The sequence below is a fragment of the Diabrotica virgifera genome, chromosome 1 (genome assembly GCF_917563875.1).
Source record: "Diabrotica virgifera virgifera chromosome 1, PGI_DIABVI_V3a".
Classification (NCBI taxonomy): Eukaryota; Metazoa; Arthropoda; class Insecta; order Coleoptera; family Chrysomelidae; genus Diabrotica; species Diabrotica virgifera.
The window spans coordinates 74,036,316-74,062,240 of NC_065443.1; the positions used below are offsets into that span (position 1 = coordinate 74,036,316).

The following is a 25,925-nucleotide window of genomic DNA, read 5'->3' on the forward strand; positions in this document are numbered from 1 at the left end:
CCGATCAAAGAACAATCTGACCCAAAAAAAAAATAAAGGAAGGATGAAAATTTGGGAATAGGTAGTTGAAATTGTCTATTATTATATAAGAAAAAGTTTACAATTCTACACCCCCTCCATTTTACAAAAATGGATGGGAATACCCCTTCCCGGGGGTGAAAATATATACATTCAAAATAAGTCCAGAATTGGATAAAATGACTAATTCTAAGCAACTTTTCTTCTTTAGAGTTTTTTCATTAAGTCAATACTTTTCGAGTTATTTGCGAGTGAATATGTTCATTTTTAACAAAAAACAAACATGCTTTTGGACAATTTTTCGTAAATCACTCAAAAAGTAAGTATTTTATGGAAAAGAATGTTCTTAGCGAAAATGTAGCTCATAAAAAAGTGACACAAATGGTGTATGCATGAAGTCTGTTGACAGAGTAGAAGCGGGGTTGTAGATAGTGAAAAGTAGGTTCTTATTTGTCAAATTCCAAATTGAATATTTCAAAGTCAAATAACCAAAAAACGGAGCACTTTCAAGGGGAAAACTCTTTACAACTTTTTTAAAGTGTTTAAAAAATGGTTTATTTTTGTTTCTTAAAACAACTTCTAACATTAAAAGTAAGTGAGTTACGCTCAAAATATTGTTGCTTCCTTTTATATTTTGGTAAACAAAATAACGAAAATCACCCCTTAATTAGCATATCAAATAAAAATAATCGTTACTGCTTCACAAGTTACTTTGCTAATGTATCTTTATAATGATCTATAAGTTTCATTGGCTCAAACTGTTCATTTTTGATGAAAATTGGTTTAAAATAATTTTTTTTTCTAATTTTGAAAAAAAATCCATTTTCATTTCAAAATAACTTAAAAATTATTAGTAATAAGTACCAAAAATCTCAAAGAGTAATAAAATGTACATTTTGCTTCTGTGAATATTTTGACTTTTTTTGTTTTCCTGGTAGACAATAGTATATTGTACAACAAGTGAGAAAGAAGACATATGTCACACGAGCGCAGAAGTTTGTTGGCACGAGCCGAAGCACCAGGCAAGGGCTGCAAATCAAGCGAGGGAGAAATATGTCATTGTCTCATGTGTTGTACACTGTACTTTTTCTATGAATGCGGTAAGAGTTCAAATTTCAAAATTAAATAATTTGGGTGCTTTTAGGTATATTATATGAATAAACTGGAATAAAATACATATACATGTAGGTATTTAATATTCTTAAAGTTCATATACCTTATTTTTTTAAATTCTAATTAACAGTTATTTTTGAACAGTTTTAAAAAATACGGTATATAAATTTTAAGAATATTAAATACCTGCATGTATATGCATTTTATTTTAATTTATGCATATAATATACCCAAAAGCACCCAAATTATTTAATTTTGAAGTTTGAACTCTTGACAAATCCGCATCCATAGAAAAAGTACAGTGTACGACACATGAGACAATGAGATATTTCTCCCTCGCTTGATTTGCAGCCCTCGCCTCGTGCTTCGGCTCGTGCCAACAAACTTCTGCGCTCGTGAGACATATGTCTTTTTTCTCACTTGTTGTACAATATACTATTGTCTACCAGGAAACAAAAAAAGCCAAAATACTCATAGAAGCAAAATGTACATTTTAATTTTATTTGACATTAATTGTGTTTGTATTGTGCATGTTACCATGGAATCAGCGATCATAGTATGGAAGACCGTAGGAGACCCGTGAGAAAAAAAAAGTTAGTAATGGGTTTTCCCTAAAAGTGCTCCGTTTTTTGGTTATTTTACGTTGAAATATTCGATTTGAAATTTGACGAAGAAGAACCTACTTCTCATTAGCTACAACTCTGCTTCTACTGGGCCAACAGACTTCATGCATATACCATTAGTTTCACTTTTTTATAAGCTATATTTTCGCTAAGAATATTTTTTGCGATAAAATTCTTACTTTTTGAATTATTTGAGAAAAACCGTCCAAAAGCATGTTTTTTTAAATTAATTATTTAGATGAGAAATAAGCCACAATTAAATTGAAAAAAATTATTTTTTTGTTAAAAACGAACATATTCACTCGCAAATAACTCGAAAAGTATTGACTTCATGAAAAAAACTCTATAGAACAAAAGTTGCTTAAAATTAGTGATTTTATCCAATTCCGGACTTATTTTGAATGTATATTTTCACCCCAGAGAAGGGGGTATTTCCCTCCACTATTTTAAAATGGAGGGGATGTAGAATTATAAACTTTTTCTTATATAATAATAGACAATTTCAACTACCTATTCCCAAATTTCCATCCTTCCTTTATTTTTTTTAAGGTTTCCATTAAAGTTTTGTGTTCCTTGATCGGGCTATATACCGCTAGCGCAGTAACAGATTCAGTGCTACTCCTGGTTTTATCCAAGGTACTCATTTTATTCAGGCTTAAGTGACCTGGGGCCTGTAGATATTGGGATATTTAAGGAGAGAAAAGTATTAAGAACAACATTTGGTACAAAAAAGTGGAAAATAATTAGGAACGCAGAAAAACTAATAGTTAAAAGAGCTTTACAAAGAAAGTAGTATAACCGGGGTAGTTAAAGCTCAACGAATTCGCTTACTGGTATTCTTATTATGTGACCTATAATAAGAATACCAGTTAGGAGAGTTCTGAAGCAGATTCTCTCCAGCAAAATTGGGGGAAAAAGAGAAGAGGAAGACGAAAAAATAGTTGGAGAGATGAAGTAAATGAGGGTATTAAGAGGCTACACGTTTTCAACTTCAACTGGAACAACAAAACACAAGAAGAAAAATTTGAGAAGAAATCGTTTACCAATCTATGAGGCTACTAGACTTGTTGAGCTTTCTATATAGGTTTTCTTTTGATTTATATCCTTACAATTTTCTTATGAAGACAAACATTTAATTTTCTAAAAGAAGAGTTTTTTCAGATAATTTCGTATTTTTAGTCTTCTTAATGTCTAGTACCTATAATTTCTTCGCAATTTGCTAATACATATTTTAAAATATCATCAGCAAAAGTGTCCCACAATTACAAACTAATTTGTTCGACATGAAATCTAAAAGAATCGTATTGTTTGGTTATAATTAAACCGTATTTAAGGCATTGTCTGTGACGACAATGGGTTATTGGAAAGTTAATGATTTTTTATCAAGTATTGTCTCGTGTATAATCAACACTAAGATAAAAAATGTGCGTGTTTACCTTTTGATGGCCATTATGTATGTTAAATGTACATTTTATGATTTTGGATGTAAACTGGGTCTTGAGAAATGCAGAAAGGTACTAATTTCCCATGAGTTTGAAAAAAGCTTGCTCGAGCGCAAGCAAGTGTCGTAATTTAAATAAGTCAGAAATCACCTTTCTGCATGTGTTACACATCATATGTTTTTACAACCACACTTTTTGATAAAAATAAAAATCTGAATTTTTATTATAATTTTAATTTAATTAACAAATATTTATTATAATATGTATGTACCTAATAATAACTTAGAGATTTTTAAGGTCAGTTAGATGACCTTAAAAGAAGCATTTCTTAGAAGCTTTTCTTGATTTTGATCGTTCTTGATGATGACATAGAACTACACATTTATTCATCGACTTCCAACAGGCATTCGACAGCATACACAGACAACTATTATTAAAAGAAAGAAAAGTATGGAAATATCAGCAGAGTTAATAAGAATACCTAGAATTACAATGAACGACTCATCAGCAAGAGTCAAAACAACCAAAGGAGATACAAACGACATCAATATAGAACGTGGAGTAAGACAAGGAGCTAGTCTTTCAACGGCGTTAGTTAATCTCATACTAAACAGAACAATCAGAGACATAGAGCTCAGAAAGTCAATTATTAAAAGTTTAACAGACATCATAGTATACGCGGACGATCTAGCATTGGTAGCCCGTGACACACAAAAGTTAGAACAAACACTTCTAACGTTAATAGGATAAGTAAACAACAGAGGACTAATAATCAATGAGAATAGAATAAAATACTTAATATGTACAAGAGACGATATTAACAGAATAACAGAAATAAAAAGCGTTGAAAATAAATTTCAGAGAGTCGATTACTTTAAATATTTTAGGGTGTTGGTGGACGGCAAAAATGCAAGTAGTGCACAAAAAAACGAAATAATCAAAGTTGGAAACGGAGTGTATTGGAAATATCACCGCTACTTAAAAACAAAAACATGAGCAAAAAAATAATGGTAAAAATATATAGTTGAGTCCACGTGTCTTTACCCGTGCGTCATCATTTAAAGCATACGAAATAAGTCGGAAATTTACTAAACGCAACAGCAAGTGACAGAAAGTGTGTATTACTTCGATCACGGGTTATAGTATAAAATTTGACGTTATCAAATAAATAGAATGTCAAATTTAAGTTTTGCTTTAAAATTTTGGTGCATAATAATTACAGCTACACTTGAAGTAGCTTAATAAATTATTTTATTATCGTTGATTAATAAATAAATAAACAATTTATAAAAAAAATCAATAACATATTTTCTTTTTGTTATTTTATTCACTTTGGCGGAACATTTAACACAAGCGTTCCCTAACTGTGTCAATGAGGTTAGCTTTGTAAATTGTCAAAATCAATCGTAAAATAACATAAAATTACCATAAAATTTAAAACCCCAATATAAAATTGGTTGTGAAAACAACTGTTTGTATACTATAAAAATCTTCAAAAAGCCAAAATTCGACAAAATAACAGCAAAAAATTCAAAAAACTGACAGCCACAAAAGTAAACAGACCAAAACGTCAGAAATTGTACTTAAAATATGTGAAAACATTCCCAAGGTCTTTTTTTGTACCTATCTCTTTTCAATCTACTGAGTCTAGATCGTTCATAAAAATACCATTTGTGTTTTTACTTAATAACAGGCGGTAGCTGGTTTGTCATTAGTTTCATGCGTGGTAGAGAATGATGCTAGATAAAAAGTATGTGTTTTATCTCGCCAGGTATTAATGACGCACGGGTATTAAAGACTCATGGTCTCAAGTGTATGAAGCAGCAATTAGACCGATGATAACATATGGAACGGAAGTACAACCCTTCGTGGGTTTTAGCCGACACGACAACATTTCTCCACTCTATTCTTTGTCTTGAGCAATCTCCATCTAGTTCTCCAGGCCCATAGCTTTCAGGTCTCCTGCTATATTATCTAGCCACTGGAGTCGAGGACCTCCACGTAATCTCTTTCCAGTATGGGACTTCTTCCTATACCAGCCTTAATGTTCTTTCGTCAGCAGTGCCGGTTTAACCTAACTTCGGGCCCTGGGCGCTGGAGGTTTAGGGGCCCCCTTCATTGCTATTTGTTGTCAGTTTTTTAACAAGAAAACATATGCATTAACTATAAAAGTTTTATTGTAAAATCCATAAAATATTTTTTTAAACAAGCAAGAAGAATAGCAAACATAAAAAATAATCCAAAAATACATTTAAAAACATAAATAAAACACAGAAAGTTACACAAAACAACACATGACAAGCAAAAAAACATTCTAAAAAAATGCATAAAGACAAAACTTAGATCACTTTTTTTCTTGACTTGGCATTCGCAAACTGCCATATAATATTATCACAATTCAGTTTCTCCAGTTCTTCATTCTCTATATACAATAGTGATAATGCGTCTAGGTTTTCTTGACCCAAATTTGACCATAATAGTATATTAAGTATGGAGAGCGGTAAGGGTTTTATACCGATCGAAAACAATTGTTTGGAGGAGGAGCGGCGCGACGACTCCAATTATTGTCTGAGATCGGTTACCCTTAACGTTCGACATGCTTATAACGTTTTTTGCACGATTGATACCATTATAAATTATAAAATTAAACATTTTCGTCATATTGACTAGTTTCATTCATTTTATCAAGATAGATACTTTGGTTATTAGGTAGTAACTAGGGTGCATAACAACAATGGAGAATTGAGTTTTTATTTAGTTGTCAATAATTTTAAGTACAATTTTGATTATTATAAATTAAAATATGAGCGAAAGTGAATTTCAATAAATTGAACGGGCTTGGGAAGAAGGGTGTTCCGCAATTATTCCCGAAAAATCCAAAATCCGTTATCAAAATACCTACCAAAGTTTTAAAAAATGGTGCGAAGGCAAGAATTTAAGAATCGAAGAAAAGACTCTATTGGCATATTTCGTTCAAAGACATATGCAGTTGAAAGCTCCTGGAAGCCTCTGGGCAGAATATTCAATGATTAAATCCACCGTTTTTCTTTATGATGGCATTGATATTTCCAAGTTTTCAACTTTGATCGCGTATTTGAAGAGAAAAAATGTTGGCTATAGGCCTAAGAAAGTGAGAATTTTTACACGGGAGCAATTTGAAAAATTTATGATGGAAGCACCGGATGAAGAATTTCTAGTTCACAAGGTAATATAAGCTAGTTTAGGTAAAAGAAATACTCTAATGAAGATTTTTTCATAATTTGTAGGTCGCAATGATATTGGGAATATCTGGTGCCTGTAGAAGAGGAGAATTATTTTCATATATATAGTTGGCGTTCATCGACAGTGGCAGAAAGCTATGTAGAAGATTCTCTTCAAAATAAAATAGATTTTGCCGAAAAAATATTGTGCAATACTAGTAATACTACTAATGTATGCGATTCTGCAGTAGTTTCTGTTATAAGTGAAACCACAGCCCAAACAAGTGGGATTTCATTAAATAATTTAACAAATTGTACCACAAGTTTCAATATTAATAAATAATTCGTTAGTTTTCTTTATTCTTTCAAAATATAAATTAAAATTAAGAGATTTTTTAACTCGACGGTAAGTGAATTACTTACCGTCGAGTTGCAGTACTTACCGTCGAGTTGGATTACTTACCGTCGAGTTGCTAGTAAATGTCACCTACTGACGTAAAATCTGTCACGGTAAACAGTCAAAAATGATCAATCGTGCAAAAATATATGTTTTTATTATTTTTAAAGCCGAAAAAGACCGCTCGCCTGAAGCATTAGAAATTGGTATCGTCAAATAAATTTGCAGTAAAGTTAAAATATTGGAAAAAGTTGCTTTTACATTCTGGAAGAATAAAATTTTTCATAAATTGTATGATGTTTATTCAAATTTTGGCATAACGTTACAAAATGGGTAATTTCATTTAAAAAGTTCTCTTTGCTTTCATCAACATCGTTTTTATGTGTCTCGCATAAAGTGTTAATTAATGTCTTGTCTTGTTCTTTATCTCTAGATTAGAAAAACATCTAAAAGCTGATGTTACATTCTTGTAGCATTCAATTCGCGATTCTGAAAACAGCGACTAATTTTCTAGACTCTAGATTTTCTGCGACAGCGATTTTAGCTGCGACTACAAATCGCAAGTGGAGTGCTAGCCTTAGAGGCCACTGTATAATGCCAAATTGCAATTTTTGTAATCGCTTTACTTTTGAATGTTTGAAAGAGTGTGTACCTATTGTTTGGGTATTCGCATTTTCGAGAATAATCTATTCTTTATTTATAAATTAGATTTATGTATATCTATTTTTGTCAAAAATAAATAACCATTTTCATATTCGTTGCAACACGAAACTACAGCCGCATCATTATTCCAGTTCAATCAGAGAATGCAGCAAGCATAGCATTAGTTTTTTATATCTATTTTTGTCTTTCGTTTAACTATTTTAAAAGGATTTATTTTGTTCCTATTTTAAAAGAACTTATTTTAAAGGAGAAAAGTAAGAAAAATTATTATTTAAGCCCCAGAAGTCAAAATGAAATTATTAGAAACTAAAACAACTACGTTTGTACGATTATTTTGGATACAATTCGAGACATGGCCATTGATTAATATCCTACACAGTTTTTACCCACTACCTGGATAGTTTTTAATCAATGACATGGCGAAATCTGACAACTTTCGGTAGTTTTTGGAAAAGGGCCCCGCCACAAACACTGACACGGAACCCCTGTGGGGCTAGGCTACGGCACTGTGTTTATGCGTGAAGAGATGTAACAATAGAACAAAGGCTTTTGCAGTGTATTGGCGTATCTGCGTATGAGATTTTTTTCGGAGAATATGTAAATTATTTAGCGACTTTATTTGTTTATAATTAAAAGGAACGGGCCCCTGGGCGCCCGCCCCAAGCGCCCAGTGGATAAACCGGCACTGTTCGTCAGAATGTATTCTGAAGTCTTCTGGACTTTACTTCTTTTATTATGTTGGCGTCTAGGGAAAGTTCTTCGAGCTCTTTGTTAGTTCTTATCCTATATTGCCCTGCTGCTTCATCAAGCACAGGCCCAAAGATCCAAATCACGGAAGTATGTGTCTTACTAAAAACCATTATGGGAACATACACGGCCTAATAAAGACCGAATAAGGAGGACATGAAATAATAAATATATAACCTAAGGTGAATATATAGTAAAATGTATTAAAGCAAAAAGACTGAGGTGGTTTCCGCACATACAAAAAAGAGAAGAGAACGTACTAGTTATGATGATAACGGACTGTAAACCAGTAATAAACAGACCAAGAGCAAGACCAAACATAAAATCGAAAGACCAATTAGTGGATAGAGGATATTTCAAAGAAGGAAACTGCGTTTCGTCAAAAGCAAAAGAATCTTTTTTGACTAGAAATTGGCATTTTCTACAATTAGTACTAATAGTAACCTAAACGTTTATACTAAGTATCCGTAGATTAAAACCATTAGGAAACAAAGATGTAGATATGTTATCACGTTATCAGCCTAAATATACAATAAATTCATTACACCCATTAAACAAACCAGTCCGACCGCCAAAAATAAAAACGCTACAAAGCGTACCGCTAGGAGTACATAAGCCGCATTTATTAACCTCTAAAAAGAGTGTCGTTAACCAGCAAATACACAGTATAGTGCAGTCACTGAAGGTTTTCACCTCCGATTTCGTTGAGCCTTCATCGATTTTCATGAATATTGGTAAGTAGATAGAAGATACCTCAAGAAACAAAAGTGACACGATGCTAAATTGCACTTTTACCTTGGGGGTGATTGCCATCTCGTCTCAGGGATGAAAATGATTTTATTAGAAATAACCTAAAGATCGATAGACAAATTCTAAACAAAATTTTTTATATCAAGTTATTAAAATTAATCAATATTTTTTGAGTTCTTAAAGATCAAAGATTTTAATTTTTCCTGAAAATGGATGTTAGCTTTTTGCATAAATATATTATAAATAAATTGCTTTAAAAAAAGTTATCATTAGCAAAATTGAAGCTAATAAAAAATACAATAAATTTCTTACTCGAAAAATCTTTTAATCTAGGTAATTGAATGTAATATTTTTTTCGGCGAGTACTCAAATCAAAATATTCAAGCTTAAATGGAGGGAAAACTACGCATTTCATAAAATATAGGTACTTATTAAACCCTTGTCAAAGTACTTAAGAATACCTATCAAATGAGCTCCAGAAGAATTTTAAGGTACTAGTACACTTTAGAAGACCAAAAATAATCATTTTTTTCAAGAACTTTTTTCTCAGAACATTTATTAAAAGTGAACATAAGACTTTTTACATATTAAGATCTAATTCTTAGAGAGCACAAAAAATAAATCTTTTTTCATTTATGCACGTACACTAATATTGTAGAGGGCGCAAAAGTCGAAGCCTCGAAAAATAATGGCGGACAGTTAATCTCAGGCTTGGGATATCTGAAACAAAAAAATCGTACTGTATTTGAAAAATGAAGGTGTCTCACGTGACAATTTACCACAATTTAACCAAAAAATTAATGATAAATATTTTTTAATCATGAAAAACTGAAGAAAAACGGGCATTTATTTTCACACAATTTTTTCAAATTTCCGTAAAATCAATTTTTTTGCAAAATTGTTCATTAACGGTGGTAAATTGTCATGCAAGAAACCTTTCCTTTTCAAATGCCGTACGATTTTTTTTTTCAGAGATCCCAATCCTGAGATTAACTGTCCGCCATCGGAACTACTTTTTTTCGAGACCTCGAATTTGGCGCCCTCTACAATATTAGTGTACGTGCATAAATGAAAAAGATATATTTTTTGTATTCTCTAAGAGTTATATATTAATATGTAAAAGTTTTATGTTCATTTTTAATAAAGGTTCTGAGAAAAAAAATCTTGAAACAAATGCTTATTTTTGGTCTTCTAAAGTGTACTAGTAGTCCCTTAAAAAAACTGAAAAATAAAACATCGCCATCTTCACAAAAATTTAAATTTATAGTTTTCCCTATAAAATTGTCTTTATTTTAGTATAAATAATAACCTGAAATATTTTAACCGGTTTATAATGCAGATTTCTGAAAAGAAAATTTGATTTAAAAAAACAGAATTTTTCAAATTTTCGTAAATTTCTTTTTCTTTGGATAATAACTCCAAAAATACTCGATATACGAAAATAATGATACAGGACGAAATTTAAGTTTTTTTTTTGTTAAAACATGTTTTACTGTTTTTTTTTTATTTCTGTAGGATAAAAATAATAATTTTTTTATATATCAAGATAGAAACGTTTAAAGCTTAAATTATACCCATGCAACCAGGTCCCTGTAACATTACATCTTAAAAAATAAGGAATTTAAAAGATTAAGTTTAATGAGATCTTATAACCCTTGAAATTACCTTTCAATTGGTTTTTGGATCAACTTGATATAAAAATTAACTGAGTTAATCTAAAAAAATATTTAATTTTTTTATCAATTAATTAGTTTTCAATCTATCTTATCTATCAATCTTTCAACCTATCGATGTTATCAATCAATCTTTTTAAATCAATTCTATTTTTTTGTAAAAATTTTTGGAGTATAAATTTTGATGCTATCAACTACCAGAGCTCATTTGATAGGTATTTCTGAGTACTTTAACTACTTTTTAGTAAGTATATGTTATAAAATGCATCCCTTTCCCGTTATTTAAGCTTAAATATTTAGATTTGAGTACTCGCCGAAAAAAAAAATATAATACATCCAATTACCTATAACTCCCATTGAATTATAATTAAAACTTTTTTCGAAGTAAGAAATTTATTAAGTTTTGTATTAGCTTAATTTTGGTAATAATAACTTTTTTGTAAAACTTATAGTTTTTGAGTTATTTATGAAAAACCGCTTCAAAACATGCATCTTTTTACGAAAAATTAAAATCTTTGATTTTTAATAACTCAAAAAGTATTAATTTACTTTAATAATTTGACATAACATTTTGCTTAAAATTTGTCCCTCTATCGATTTATGGGGCTATTTTTAATAAAATAATTTTTACTACCGAGAAGGAGTGGTATCCACTCCAGGGTAAAAGCGCAAGTTAGCACCATGCCGCTCTTGTTTCTTGGGGTATCCTCTAACTACTCACCAATTTTCATCACAATCGATGCAGGTTCACCGAAATGGGAGGTAATAGCTCATATTCACGTTCAGTGACTGCACTATAACCAGCAAATACATATTCAGTTTACATAAGAGTGTCGATACATATTTTCACGTTTAATGTTTACCGATTAGAGCTCGAACGGTGCGCCGTTAACTGGGTCACCATATAACAGTATTGTCAGATACTACTTATTTGTTAGTTTTTTCGCATTCAAAACAAAGTTCTTTATCTTACCATTGATTGTAAATGTGTAAATTGGCTGATTGTTAGTCAATCAAGTGGCCGAGAGTTGTAACAGTAACAAAAACGTAGACGTAATGGGTGTAATAACTGGGCGTAGTTCATAGTAGATACGTTTCATGTCAAGTAAATATTGCAAATATATGGTTACCTTGTAACAAAAACAATCGAGTATTTTATTGTACTAAATATACAAGATAGTCCAGAAAGCCACTGCGAATCCGCTAGGAAAAATATTCTGATTCGGATTTTGCACAATCTTACTCAAAAAGGACCCCTTTAAAAAATTTGCATGCTGCTTGGTACAAAAGTGAGTCACTTTTTAAACGTATTTTTTTGTTTTTTTTTTTCTAAAATTATTTTTTTGCATCGAACAAAACTTTTTAAGCTTTTTGGATCATTCCAAACAAAAAAGGTCTTTAATTCTTCTCTAAAGTTGATAGTTTCTGACATATAAGCGATTAAAAATTTAAAAATTGCGAAATCGGCCATTTTTATCCTTCAAGCACTATGTGAAAAACTGAAAATTTCTATGTTGCCAAGGTAGGTAGATATTCTTTAAACATCGATTGATGAAATCCCGAAGAATTTTTTGCTATACAATTTTAAAAACCCCTTTGTTTTTTAATTGTTAACATGTGAAAGAAAAAAAGTGATATGGTGCCGATGTGTGCTTTTACCCTGGGGGTGAGTTTCACCCCATCTCGGGTGTGAAAAAATATGTGTACAAAATAAGTCCCGAAATGGATAAACTGACGAATTTTAAGCAACTTTTGTTGTATAGAGTTTTTTAACCAAATCAATACTTTTCGAGTTATTTGCAAGAGAATATGTTCATATTTCAACAAAATATCCATGTTTTTAGACGGTTTTTCGCAAATAACTCAAAACGTAAGCATTTTGTCGAAAAAAATATTCTTAGCAAAACTATAGCCTAAATGAAAAAAAGGTGTATATATTAAGTCTCTATACCTAGAAAAAGCAGAGCTATAGCTAATAAAAAATAGGTTATTATTCGAAAAATTCCAAATAGAATAATTCATTGTGAAATATCCAAATAATGAAGCATTCCTGGGGAAAACACATTTCAACTTTTCCAAAGTGTTTAAAAAAATCTTCATTTCTATTGCTATAAAAAAATTTTTACCATCAAATGTAAGCAAGTTACGCTCAAAATAAAGTTGGTCACTTTTGTTTTGGAAAAAAAAATAAGGAAGATCACCCCCAAATTAGCAACTGAACTGAAATTAATCGTTACCGCTTCACAAGTTACTTTGCTTATGTTGTGTTTATATGATCTGTAAGTTTCATCGATTCAAAGCGCTTATTTTTGAAAAAAAAAATGGTTTTAAAGTAAAATTTTTAAAAATTTTAATTTTGAAAAAAATGCTTTTTTTTAAATAACTTAAAAATTGTTAGACACCAAAAATTTTATACAATAAAATTTACTTTTCTGAATATTTTGTATTTTTTTTTGTTTTTTCTGTAAGACAAAAGTTGGTTAAGATTCGGTGTTTCGAAATTTGCATACACTCGTGATAAGTGACTCGTTCAAGCCCTTTTAACTACAGCTCTTTCAAAAATAAGGACTTTGAACCGATAAACTTACAGATCATATGATCGATACATACGCGAGAACTTGTGAAGTGGTAACAATTAAGTTCATTTGAAATGCTAATTAGGGGGTGATTTTCCTGATTTCTTACCAAAAAAAGGGACCAACTTTATTTTGAGCGTAAGTTGTTTAGTTTTGATGCTAAAAAACTTTTAAACTAAAAGGCATTTTTTAAATTAAAACAGTTAAAATAAGTTTTCCCAAAAAATGCTTCGTTTTTTGGTTATAGCACGGTAAAATATTCGATTTGGGACTTGACGAATATGAACCTATTTTTCATTAGCTATAACTGTGCTTCTACTAGATATAGTGACCTAATATATACACCATGTTTTTTACTTTTTTACGTGCTATATTTTTGATAAGAATTTTTTTTTCAACCAAATACTTACTTTTTGATTTATTTGGGAAAAACCGTCTGAAAACGTGGTTATTTTGTAGAAAAATTAACATATTCACTCGCAAATAACTCAAGAAGTATTAACTTGGTGAAAAAACTTTATAGAACAAAAGTGGCTTGGAATTAGTCATTTTATCCATTTCCGGACTTTTGTGAAACGGTGAAACTCATCCCTAGGGCAAAAGCACACATCGGCACAATATCAGTTTTTTCTTTGACTTGTTAGCTACGTGTTTGCCAAATTTCATGTCAATCCAAGCGGTTCTATAAAATTTAGAGGTTTTGCAATATTTTACCTTTAAAGAACTTACTAAATATAATTATGTACTAAATAATATTCTGTGATTTCGGACACGTCTCCTATATAAAGGTAAAATAGTAGGGGGGCCAGCACCTATCATTGCGGGAGGTCATTGTCCAGTTTTAAAATAAAAAACGTAGATTTTTATCAAGTAAATGCCTCACAGCTCTAATTTCTATCTTTCTAAGTGAAAGATCCAAATAGTTTACTATATACGTGGTATTTAGGGATCATTTCGTTTGTCACTATCCTTTCTAACATTTATTACAAAATTGATAGTCCACAGTACGTCGTCCATTTTGGACGCGTTTCCGAGTCCCGCGTCATTAACATATTTACACTGTCGGACTAACGAAACGCGGCTGTAAATTTGTCGGACAAGAGATTGACAATCTTTATTAATTAAATATAAGTACTTTAAATTGAAAATTAGGAGTTTTGTAATAACAAAATTACCGCCCTAGAGTGACATTTTCAATTTAAAGTATTTACTTATATTTAATTAATAAAGATTGTCTATCTCTTGTCCGACAAATTTGCAGCCGCGTTTCGTTAGTCCGAGAGTGTAAATATGTTGTAACGTTATAAACGTCACATTTTTGATATTTTATTTTTAAATAATTATTTTACTTTATTTTCTTTAATATTCCATTAATTCTCTGTTATTATCTTCTATTTACTATATCCCTTTTCATTTAAATCATCAATTGAACATACTGAACGAACTCTGTGTATTATTACTAAGTATCTGTTTTTCAATACGGAACATGTCTGCCACTGCCTATGTCACACTGTCATGAAAGTGATACTTCATTCCTACTCGCTCTCATTTTAATTCTCAAAATGGTGGCGGTAATCTTATAAAAGGCATGTAATGTGAAAAATAAATAATTTTTATTCCAAATCATCCTTCTCTTGGGGAAAGAAATCAGTATTATATTTTTTGTAATCACAGTTCAACATCTAACAGTCTTTCTAATGTTATTTATATCTAACCTAACCCCAATGTTAAACCATGTGTTCTGATATTTTGATTTTAAATATATCTTTTTAATTTACATATATGCATGTTACATAATCAAAATTTTAACTATTCTCCTCATCTTAATTCCATTTAATTTACTTCTTGCCATCTGCTACTGTTTGAATACTTTTTGGAAAAGGGTACCTTTTCTTCTTGATGTTAAAACTTATACACGCATTGTTCTTCTAGTTTTTGAGAATAGAATAAACCTTTCTCCCTCCGGGAGCCTCCAACATCAAGCCATCCACACCGGTGATGGAACTAGGGCTATACAACAACGATTGACCATGACATCCAGACTACAGCACCCAACATCTTCAGCTGCAGGGGCCTAGGGCCGAAGATCCGCCCAGGCCTACAAGAAGTCTACAACAGCAGTACCATTCGACATCAAGAAGTTACCATCGAACCAGATACCAAAGCCATAAGTATAATCTACAAATTGTTAGTTTTGGCAAGAATTCGAATATATTTGTTAATGCAATTTACTAAGTCATATTTTTATTATATTTTTATAAAAAATAAACATGATTAGTTAAAATACTGTTTTGTTTGCTTCCATTCCGAATTTTCATAGTTCATTTCTAAGATTAGGACAAGACTAACACACACCTTGAGAGACTGAGCTAAAAGGGTGTAGCGATGGCTATCTTGGATGATTGAAGTATCATTTTCGAATGGTATTTCAATTAGCTGGGGTAGTCCAATCGCTTATTTCGTTTCAATGTTAATGACGCGAAACGCGGAAACGCGTCCAACCTGCACTCTGAAATTTTTCATAAAGTGGTAGACTCGCTCAAACGAAGCAGTTACATTATTTTTAAGACTTTTGTAATAATCTTTCAAAAAGGCGATGTACTGTGGACTATGATTATTAGAATGGTCTTTGTTTAATATATCTTGATTATCATAAAACTTTCATCGTAAATTTTGAACACAACTTTAATTACCTATATAACCAATCATTACGGTTTCCAATATCTGTTCTATACACCTATTCAAATCGAGAGTTAAATATTGATTTCCTTTCTTCCTTTACACACTCGCTCATTATCTTAATGACTGTGTTGCGAAGTACTAATAGTCGTATAATTAATGCTTTCTTTCACAATAAGTAGGTAAGCGAGAATGTGCCACAGACCGAATTAATGTGTGCAAATAAGGATACAGCTAATTAAAAACTGCACTGTTTTAAACTTAACTCGCTGCATTTCATCAAAGTCGTATACCGTTCAATTAGCTTTGATGATATAAACAAACACAAACGAAAACGAGCCACTAGGAACTGTTCTACGTCGTTAAACACAATTAAAAATGTATTCATCCAAGTCGGTTTAATTCAGTTTGGTTTTAGGGCAAGAAATAAACGTTAAGCTTTCGCAGAAGCAAAAAGTTTTAGTACGTAATACGATCAGCGTGAATGCGTGATACAGATTTTTATTCGATTTGTCTAGGTACACGCTAACTTGTACGCAAATAAAAAAGTTAGGTACACGCGAGCTAAACGTCATCAAATCAGTGACGTCATTACTTAGCGTGCACTGTGAGTGGGTTTTTTGGTACACGCTAACTTGAGCCGCGTGGCCCGCGTGTATGCTGTGGTAATAGACTAAGAGCCGCATAGGAAAAATTTGCTAATCATTTTAGGCACCATAAGGGCCTATAAATGAAATAGTAGAACCTAAAAGAAAACGTTTGAGCGCTATGCCAGAGAACAAGGACCACAGAGAAACGACACAACCGCACTAAAAACGTGTACCGTTTTTGAAGACGCATGCGCGAACCTGGTTGCTTTAAGTATCACCAGCATGCTAATTCTGTCCCTCCTGGTTGTTTTACGATAGTCCATAGGCGTGTATGGTAAATACTCGACTTAAAAGTTTGTTTGAGCATTTATATAATTATAATAGTTAAAATGTCTGGTTACTCGTATGTGTTTCACGGATGTTCATCTGCGACAGGAAGAGAAATAAGTTTATTTAGATTTCGTAAGAATAATAACAGGTAATTGTAATTGCTTTGTAATTTTTACATAAGTATTAGTTATTACGTATCTAATAGTCTTAATTTGACTTGATTAAATATTATTGATAATAAATCATGACGAAAGTGATTCATTTTCTTGAATTTAATTACCCCTACGTAATGCATAAAAAACTAAACTTCGCTCTGCCAAGCAAGGGATATTTCAAATTAAAAATATTAAATTTGGTGTCAGACGCAAGTCTACGAAGGGTCAGCCAGGTCAAAAATTCAACAGATGTTTTCCGTATGTTATCGCACTCCAAGATATCCTATTTTTACGAAATAAAAAAATATAAAGAGTCCTATACACGAGAATTTCTTATTTAAACGACAAAAACAAAGTACGATTCAAACAAAAATTGTTGGAAACATAATTGGGCCGATAATTGAGAAAATCTTAAAATTATAGCAGAACAAGACTTCAAAATTGCAAAAACACGGTTGCAAATAAACAAACTTACATTCAATAATGAAAAAACTAAATACTTATCTACCTTTTGCAGTGCAGTATACAAAAATTGTCTGCCAACTTTTAATTATTTAAATATAAATAAAAAAGGTTACCTATATATATATGGATACATCGGAATCGTATTGTAGTGTTGTTTTCTGAATAGTTTGTTTTTTTGAATGTACCTAATATCTTTAGAAACAAAGAAAGTAGACGATTTTGTAGTTTAACATGTCTTTTGTGGATGCAAAGGTACAAAGGTGGATACATCGATATTGTATTGTAGTCTTGTGTTTTATTACACAACGTATTATGTTTTCCGTCTTTTGCGTTATTTTTTCGGATATTAGCGCACTCATCACCGTATATTATAGTATAGTTTTCCGTGCGTGATAAGCTTTAGGTTCTTGACGTTCGGCAATATTTGTACTGCTTAGAGCCAATTTAAAATATTTACAGAGATAAAATTCCGCTTAAAGAAACATTGTCAAATTATGAAACATGAAGAGAATTAAATGTAAAATGTCTTCATACTTTTGCTCCAAAGATATATCAGAGAAGGTATACGTTTCCAAGACAATAACAATATTGACATTCGATTTCAACATAAAGTTTTTTTATCGATCACGAACATTTGTCACTCAAAGAGAATTGGAACTTTCAGAGTTTGTGACATTTCCGTGGAAGTTACAATGGCTGTGTTATTTTTCGATAACCCATATTAAAAAATATAATTTATTAGGAAATACCCCGACGAACAAATTATATCTTGTATCAGCCCAAGCCAAAAACAATCAGTGAATGTCACACCTACCGTAGGGAATAGGTATATTTTATTATTGGTCTTTCAATGCCAAAATCAGGATAAACAAAAAGCTATTTATATTTATGGTTCCAATCAATATGATTTTCACCATTACTTTGCATTGTGCGATATATTTGCAACCTTTTGTAAATCAAAAATGATTCCATTATTATAAAGAATGCCAACAAAAGTCGGCCCTGCACGCAACTTTTTTTTCGGTGCAATATTTTATATTTATTGAAAGTCAACATAAATGCTTAATTTTATTTACGAATTTATATGTATTGTGTGACATGCCCACTGACTATTGGTACGCTGGTTGTTCAGGTTGCTTTCAAGGTCATTGGCGGCGTGCTCACGAAGGATCAAAGGCGTGTCGCTTCTCTGTGGTCCTTTGTGGTCCTTGTTCTCTGGCTAAGCCGTCACTTTTCAGTGGCACATGTGTTGACAGTGGCGCATCAAATTTTCCACATTTGGACCAGATAATAAATTATTTTTAAAATGACGGCAATAAGACATAAGGAAGATATTACAAAAATAAGACATTCAAACTATAGGCCGTACAAAATAATGGTTCTGCAGCCTAAAAAAATTTTTCATTTTCTACATATTTTCACTGACGAAAAAATTACAGAAAACTGTAAGGCATGTATAATTTTAAGTAAATATATCTATTTCAAAGTTATATTTTATTATGCCGTACGAATGCACTGGCTCAAACGGTTTCAACCCTTTTGTAAATATTCTCATTTCAACCCCTATTTCAAAAATTATTCAGAAAAGTACGGCACCAATTTCAGGGTATTACTTATACTGTAAAAGTATGAAATACATAAGTGCCGTACAAATTATTTGGCGAAAAAAATTATTATTGCATAATTTTGAGTGTTCTATATTAAACGCCATTTTTTGTGGTGAAAAATTATTACTTCCTGAACGGCATAAATTTTAGAAGATAGTTATTTATTACAGTTTATAAACTTTATGTGAAAATGCCGTACAAAAAGGTGGACACAAAAAAAATTGATGGTGAATTTTTTCAATTTTACTATTTGGAAAATTCATTTCCCAGCTATTATTGTACTCTTTAGTATCATATTTCCACACATTTTTAAAATATTCTATGACTAATGATGACAAAAATATTCATGCCGTATATTTTTAACTTTAGGGTTTCCCAAAATAAGTAGGATTTTTCAAGTAATTTTCATCACCTTATGAAATCATATATTCCTGTACGGCACACACTTTATAACGTTAACAACATCAAATGATGATTAAAAAATATAACGCCGTTCATTTTTAATGGAACATTTATCTACAGCAATAAAATATATTTAAATGATTTAGTTTCAATTTTACTATATCCAAGAATTTTCAATCCTTACCTGTACGGCATTCATATCAGATTATGAAGAAAGTTATCAGTTACGGAATATCTGTGTTTGTTTCCGCCAAAGTGAATAAAGTGACAAAAAGAAAGTATGTTATTGAATTTTTTAATAAATTGTTTATTTATTTATTAATCACTAATGATATTAAAAGAATTTATTCTATTGATGTAGCTGTAATTCTGTACCAATATTTTAAAGCCAAACTTACATTTTTTGACATTCTATTTATTTGATAACGTCAAATTTTATAATATAACCCGTGATCGGAGCAGTAGTCATTTCCTGTCACTTGCTGTTGCGTTTAGTAAATTTGCGACTAATTTCGTATGCTTTAAGTGATGACGCACAGGTACAGAACCCTGGACTCAACTGTATATACTTTATATACACATTGGTTTATTACAATTAAGTTTGAAACATCTGAATAGTTCTGCTTCCCTTCCCCTTACCTTAATAACAAATATTTTTCTATCAAACAAACAATAAACATGTCAAAATAGCGTGTACCAAATATACAGTCACATCTCAAGCCAAATAATGACGTCACTGGCTTGATGAAGTTTAATTAGCATGTAGGGTAAGGAAAGGTATATTGGTGATACAAGTAATTTGGTGATAATTTTTAATTAGATTACCACACAGTTCCCTATGCAAGCACATTCATGACACAGCGCTAGTAAGTTGTTACGAGTGTAAGCAGGACACATATATTACTATTTCGCAATGCGCGCACCCGCTTTTAGTAAACAGACTGTTTTGACCGTTGCGTTGTACGACAGTCGACAATGGAGCCATTTCTTATTGAATGTGAGAGACGGTTACATATTTATTGAAATAATTGCTGTTTTCTTTATAAAACTTTATAAAATCATTCAATAAACTAATTATCAATAAAAAAAGGCTGCATTGAATTCGGGATTTAGCCAAGGTAAGTTAAATTGCTTAAATTGCGGTTGTTTCACCAAATTTTCTAACCACTATCAGCGATATACCTTACCGTGTCACCAACTTACCTAACATAAGTTTGTATGTCAATTTGACATTTACTATCATTATTATTCATATTTTGTTAAATTAACTCTTCTAAACATTTAATTCAAATAATAAGTAACATAATAAAGCAAAACTTATTTAAAAGACTAAGTTTTTCAACCTAATAAAAATATTTGTAAAATAAAATATTTTTAAAAGATTTCTAGTTGAAAAACTTATTGGTCCATTTTCCTGGTGACACCTCCAAGGCTTCTACAATATGCAATCCAGATGGATGCTGCAGTGAAGACAAAAGGGAAGGAATTCTACACTATGCAATTCACAACCCCCGTCTGTAGCTTGGTAAAGTTCCAACGAAAAATGGATCTAGTTACTCTATAGGAGTAATACTAATATAAAATAAAAATGTATACCATTTTTATTCAGTTGCAATGGCAAAAATGGTATACATTTTTATTCAAAACTTATTTCTTGCTTAGTTGTCAAGTTCCTATATTATTAGTATTTTTCATTTTTATCACCAATATACCTTTCCTTACCCTATCTGACTTTTTTATTTGCGTACAAATTAGCGTCTACCTAGACACAGCGATTTTTATTTTAAGATTACAGTAGAACCCGCCTATTAGAGTACCGGTTATAGGAATATCCCGGTTTATGGAATATAAATTCGAGGTTCCGAAAGTTTCCATTTACTCCTTAATAAATTTATCCGTTTATTGGAATACGTATTAATAAAATAATACCGCTTATTAGAATATTTTTCAGGTCGACGAATGAATGTTTACCTACAATTTCCTAAAAATTTAAATTATGTCTTGTATTATGGTTTCCCGCCAAGGGCTTCGACGGCATATAGTGCTGTTTTATATTAGGGTTGTCAGGTAATAAATATTTTATTAGTTTGTTATGAGTACCAATTCAATCGGACGCCGACAAATTCACATTTTCAGGTCATAAAATAATTTCCTTTGTGTACAAACTATACATATTTTGCTACCCACGTGCCCGTTATAAAATTTTTAAAAAACAGTGCGCCCATCCTAATCGCTTGTAATGTTATAAGATAAGACGTTTTCTGAATGGCCAAACCAATGTAAATTTTTCTAATTTTTATAATTTAGATTTAGAGCAACAAGTGACTAGTATTTTATGTAATAAAAAAACAAGCTACAATTACCGAATACTTTTCAAGACTAAATAAGTATTTTTTTTATATGTATTTCAATACGAAAATATTTACATAATCTATATTTTGCATAAATTTCGTATTAATTACTGTATGCATCCACATAATATACTTAATGTAATTAGGTCTTTTAATAAATAAGTTACGCTATTGTATTATTGACATTATAAGATCTAAAACCATATGCATAAATATTAACATGGTATGCACTATTATTACGACCAGCAACCAATGATCGGTTATTAGAATATTCCGGTTATAAGAATATTTTTGCTTGGCACGAAGGCTATTCCAATAAGCGGGTTCGACTGTATTAGAAGCTCTTCAGTTTTCTTCAATTTGAATGCGACTAGTTCACAAAAAAGACATAATAAACACACGACAAACAGGAAGAAGGTATGATAATGTATAAAAAGGTCTTCGGCAAATATTAGATAACTGGTGTATTCTAACACTCTATCTCATACCTGGATCTTATTTAACTTCAGGAGGCAGGAATAAATAAGCTGACTTACGTGGGTTTATTCAATCACTACATACTTTCCAGTTATACTGTACAGGATTTCCAATACGGGCCTGTCTTTGTCAAAATCTGACTTTTTAAACAGATTTTAAGTAAAAAAGACCACATTAAGTACAACGCGAACGAGTTTCGTTGGATTAAGCGCCTTTCTAGAAAAAAGGAAATCGTCAGTTCTAATCTCGCTACGACCTTTCGTTTTTTAGAGTTCGATTTATTAAAGAAACTCTAGAAGAAAAGATATCCTCCACGGCGGGGAATCGAACCCTGGTCTCCCGCGTGACAGGCGGGGATACTGACCACTATACTACCGAGGATTATACGTAGTAAACCAGTAATAAGTTTTATAATACTGGATTAATAAATTATTTACATAGAATCCGTAAGGAATGCATTACAATTTTTAAGGTGGATGCTCGGAAAAGTGGATATTTTGGTTGGGGCATCATTTGATTGACCAGATTGACATAGCTCACAAAAGACCTATGCGCCACGTAATAGAAATGTACAGAAATAGAAGTTTATGGAGACGGACTGTACATGATATCATGACGACCATTATAAGTGACGACCACTGTAGGATACATTCAATACTGAAGAGAGATCATATGCATGGATGCTCATCCGAAGTACAGTACAACGTTTTTTGCATGAATAATAATATGGTATCAATTGGGTGTCTTTAGACGTTTTGGGTCAACACCATTCGCTTTTTATTGTTACATACTTCGCTCATCAACTGCAAGTAATCATTTTTTTATGACCCTGTTCTGACAGGGGAGCTAGTTAGAATCTTAAAGAATATTCTGTTTCAAAATAGGTTTACCTACTGGCTTGCTCTATTCTACATTTGTTCTTCATCTACTTTATCTACTAAGCTATTATGTTTCTATGTCTTATTATTTTATCTATTTGTTAATATGTAATTGATTTTGTGCTTGATTTTTTTGGTTGGCTCTGCAAATAACGGCGCCGTGGCTTAGTTGGTTAAAGCGCCTGTCTAGTAAACAGGAGATCGTGAGTTCGAATCTCGCCGGGGCCTTTCTTTTTCAATATTTGACATTTAAACAGACTAAGCAAAAAAGACCCTCCCGTATGGAAATCATTGACCCTTCGTTGATCTTTTTCATCACATTAAATCCTCATCAAATTTAATTTTTTTTGGATACCGGTCGCAGCATTACGCTAAAGAAATAGCGGTAGTACCTTAGGACCAGTTCCCAAGGACTTACAAAATCATTTGCTCTCAATTTTTTTTTTGATCTTGCTTGAACGTTGCCCGTTACTTGGATGTGATTTAATATACTGACTCAAGGTCATACAGCCGATATCAATAATTTCTATAATTTTGGATTAAAATAAATAAGTTACGTAGGATCTATTAGGATTGCGTTTCAATTTTCAAGCGGGCTGCTCGAAACAGTGGATCTTTTGGTTGGGGCATCATTTGATTGACCAGATTGACATATATCACAAAAGACCTATGCACGACGTAATATAAATGTACAGAGATAGAAGTTTATGGAGACGGACTGTACATGATATCATGACGACCACTATAAGTGACGAAGACTATATCATTATACATTCAATACTGAAGAGAGATCATTTGAATGTATGCTCATCCGATTTACAGTACAACGTTTTTTGGATGAATAATAATATGGTATCAATTGGGTGTCTTTAGACGTTTTGGGTCAACACCATTCGCTTTTTATTGATACATACTTCGCTCATCAAATGCAAGTAACCATTTTTTATGACCCCTGTTCTGAGAGGGGAGCTAGTTAAAAGCTGAAAGAATATTTCTGTTTCAAAATAGGTTTGCCTACTGGCTTGCTCTATTCTACATTTGTTCTTAAGCTACGTTATCTACTAAGCTATGATGTTTCTATTTCTTATTGTTCTATCTATTTGTTAATATGTAATTGATCTTGTGCTTGATTTTTTTGGTTGGCTCTGCAAATAACGGCGCCGTGGCTTAGTTGGTTAAAGCGCCTGTCTAGTAAACAGGAGATCGTGAGTTCGAATCTCGCCGGGGCCTTTCTTTTTCAAAGTTTGACATTTAAACAGACTAAGCAAAAAAGACCCTTCCATATGGAAATCAAAACTCAAACTCTCCCGTGACAGACGGGGATACTGACCTGGGCCCGGATTACGTACACTCGATACGCATCGTATCCGCCATGTTTTATTGTAGCGCCTTATGGGAAAACATGGCGGATACGATTCGTATCGAGTGTTCGTAATCCGGGCCCAGTATACTACGATACTACTGAAAATATTATTTAATGTTAACATCACACATATGGTAGAGCGTTAAATCATTGACCCTTCGTTGATCTTTTTCATCACATTAAATCCTCATCAAATTTAATTTTTTTGGATACCGGTCGCAGCATTACGCTAAAGAAATAGCGGTAGTACCTTAGGACCAGTTCCCAAGGACTTACAAAATCATTTGCTCCCAATTTTTTTTTATCTTGCTTGAACGTTGCCCGTTTGGGATGTAATTTAATATACTGACTCAAGGTCATACAGCCGACATCACGGTACTGATAACTACAGCCGACAACCAAGATACAGATACAGCCCATAACGTGTGATTACGGAGAGAAACGATTCAGTTTTCTAACGTTGGTGTGAAATAGATATACTAAAGGAATTGAAAAAGCCATGAAATAAGTATGAAATATCACTGACAGCTGGTGACAGATTGGAGAATGCTGAAGAATGGCAACTTACTCTAGAAGGAGCTAACACAATCGAACAAAATCCAATGCCAATATGTATTAATTATACTAAAAGACGCGTTTACAGGAGAATCGGATAATGATTGCCCAATTCTGCAGCGCTGAAACGATACCATAATATGAAAGTGGTTTATATCTCTTTAGGGTAGTTTTTTGTAGAAGAAAAGACAGAGATGGTGTTCATGTTGCATTCTGGTGGAAGAGAGAATTAAACTCTAATTAATTACCTAACTTGTTTTACCTTTTATATTTATGTTTTTTCTCGTTTACTTATTTTTCTACAAGCTTGTCGCCTATCGCCGAGTTGATTTTAATACATTTGTTTATCCATGTCCCCGGACCACAACTTTTAAAAAATTAATTGTCTTTTATATAAAAAGATCCTCCACGGCGGGGAATCGAACCCCGGTCTCCCGCGTGACAGGCGGGGATACTGACCACTATACTACCGAGGATTGTAACTATTGATAATTTCATAGTCTTGGAACAAAACGAAATATATAAGAATAAGTTACAATATACGAATACATAGGCATACCTCTAAAAATTAAACATCTCATGAGAACCATAATTTTAAATAATTTCCAATGTTTCTTCCTTTATACAAATGTTCCAAAATTGTGTGTAATTTATCCCATTATTTTCTCAAACTTTTCAGTACATAAAACAAAAAAGTCCTCCACGGCGGGGAATCGAACCCCGGTCTCCCGCGTGACAGGCGGGGATACTGACCACTATACTACCGAGGATTGTAACTATTGATCATTTCATACTCTTGGAACAAAACGAAATATATAAGAATAAGTTACAATATACGAGTACATAGACATACCTCTAAAAATTAAACATC

At 32.0% G+C, this 25,925-nt stretch overlaps 1 long non-coding RNA gene and 4 other non-coding genes across 5 annotated transcripts; 3 read left to right on the forward strand and 2 right to left on the reverse strand.

Moving 5' to 3' along the window:
* Positions 1 to 11,199: 11,199 nt before the first annotated feature.
* On the forward strand, positions 11,200 to 15,488 carry LOC126879280 (uncharacterized). The gene is made up of 2 exons (XR_007696024.1): positions 11,200 to 11,915; positions 15,135 to 15,488. It is a non-coding gene; the product is annotated as an uncharacterized LOC126879280 (long non-coding RNA).
* A 7,802-nt stretch (positions 15,489 to 23,290) lies between these two features.
* Trnat-agu (transfer RNA threonine (anticodon AGU)) lies at positions 23,291 to 23,364 on the forward strand. The gene has a single exon. It is a non-coding gene; the product is annotated as a tRNA-Thr (tRNA).
* Positions 23,365 to 24,292: 928 nt separating this feature from the next.
* Trnat-agu (transfer RNA threonine (anticodon AGU)) lies at positions 24,293 to 24,366 on the forward strand. Its single transcript has one exon. It is a non-coding gene; the product is annotated as a tRNA-Thr (tRNA).
* A 1,092-nt stretch (positions 24,367 to 25,458) lies between these two features.
* Trnad-guc (transfer RNA aspartic acid (anticodon GUC)) lies at positions 25,459 to 25,530 on the reverse strand. Its single transcript has one exon. It is a non-coding gene; the product is annotated as a tRNA-Asp (tRNA).
* A 222-nt stretch (positions 25,531 to 25,752) lies between these two features.
* Trnad-guc (transfer RNA aspartic acid (anticodon GUC)) lies at positions 25,753 to 25,824 on the reverse strand. The gene has a single exon. It is a non-coding gene; the product is annotated as a tRNA-Asp (tRNA).
* Positions 25,825 to 25,925: the final 101 nt, after the last annotated feature.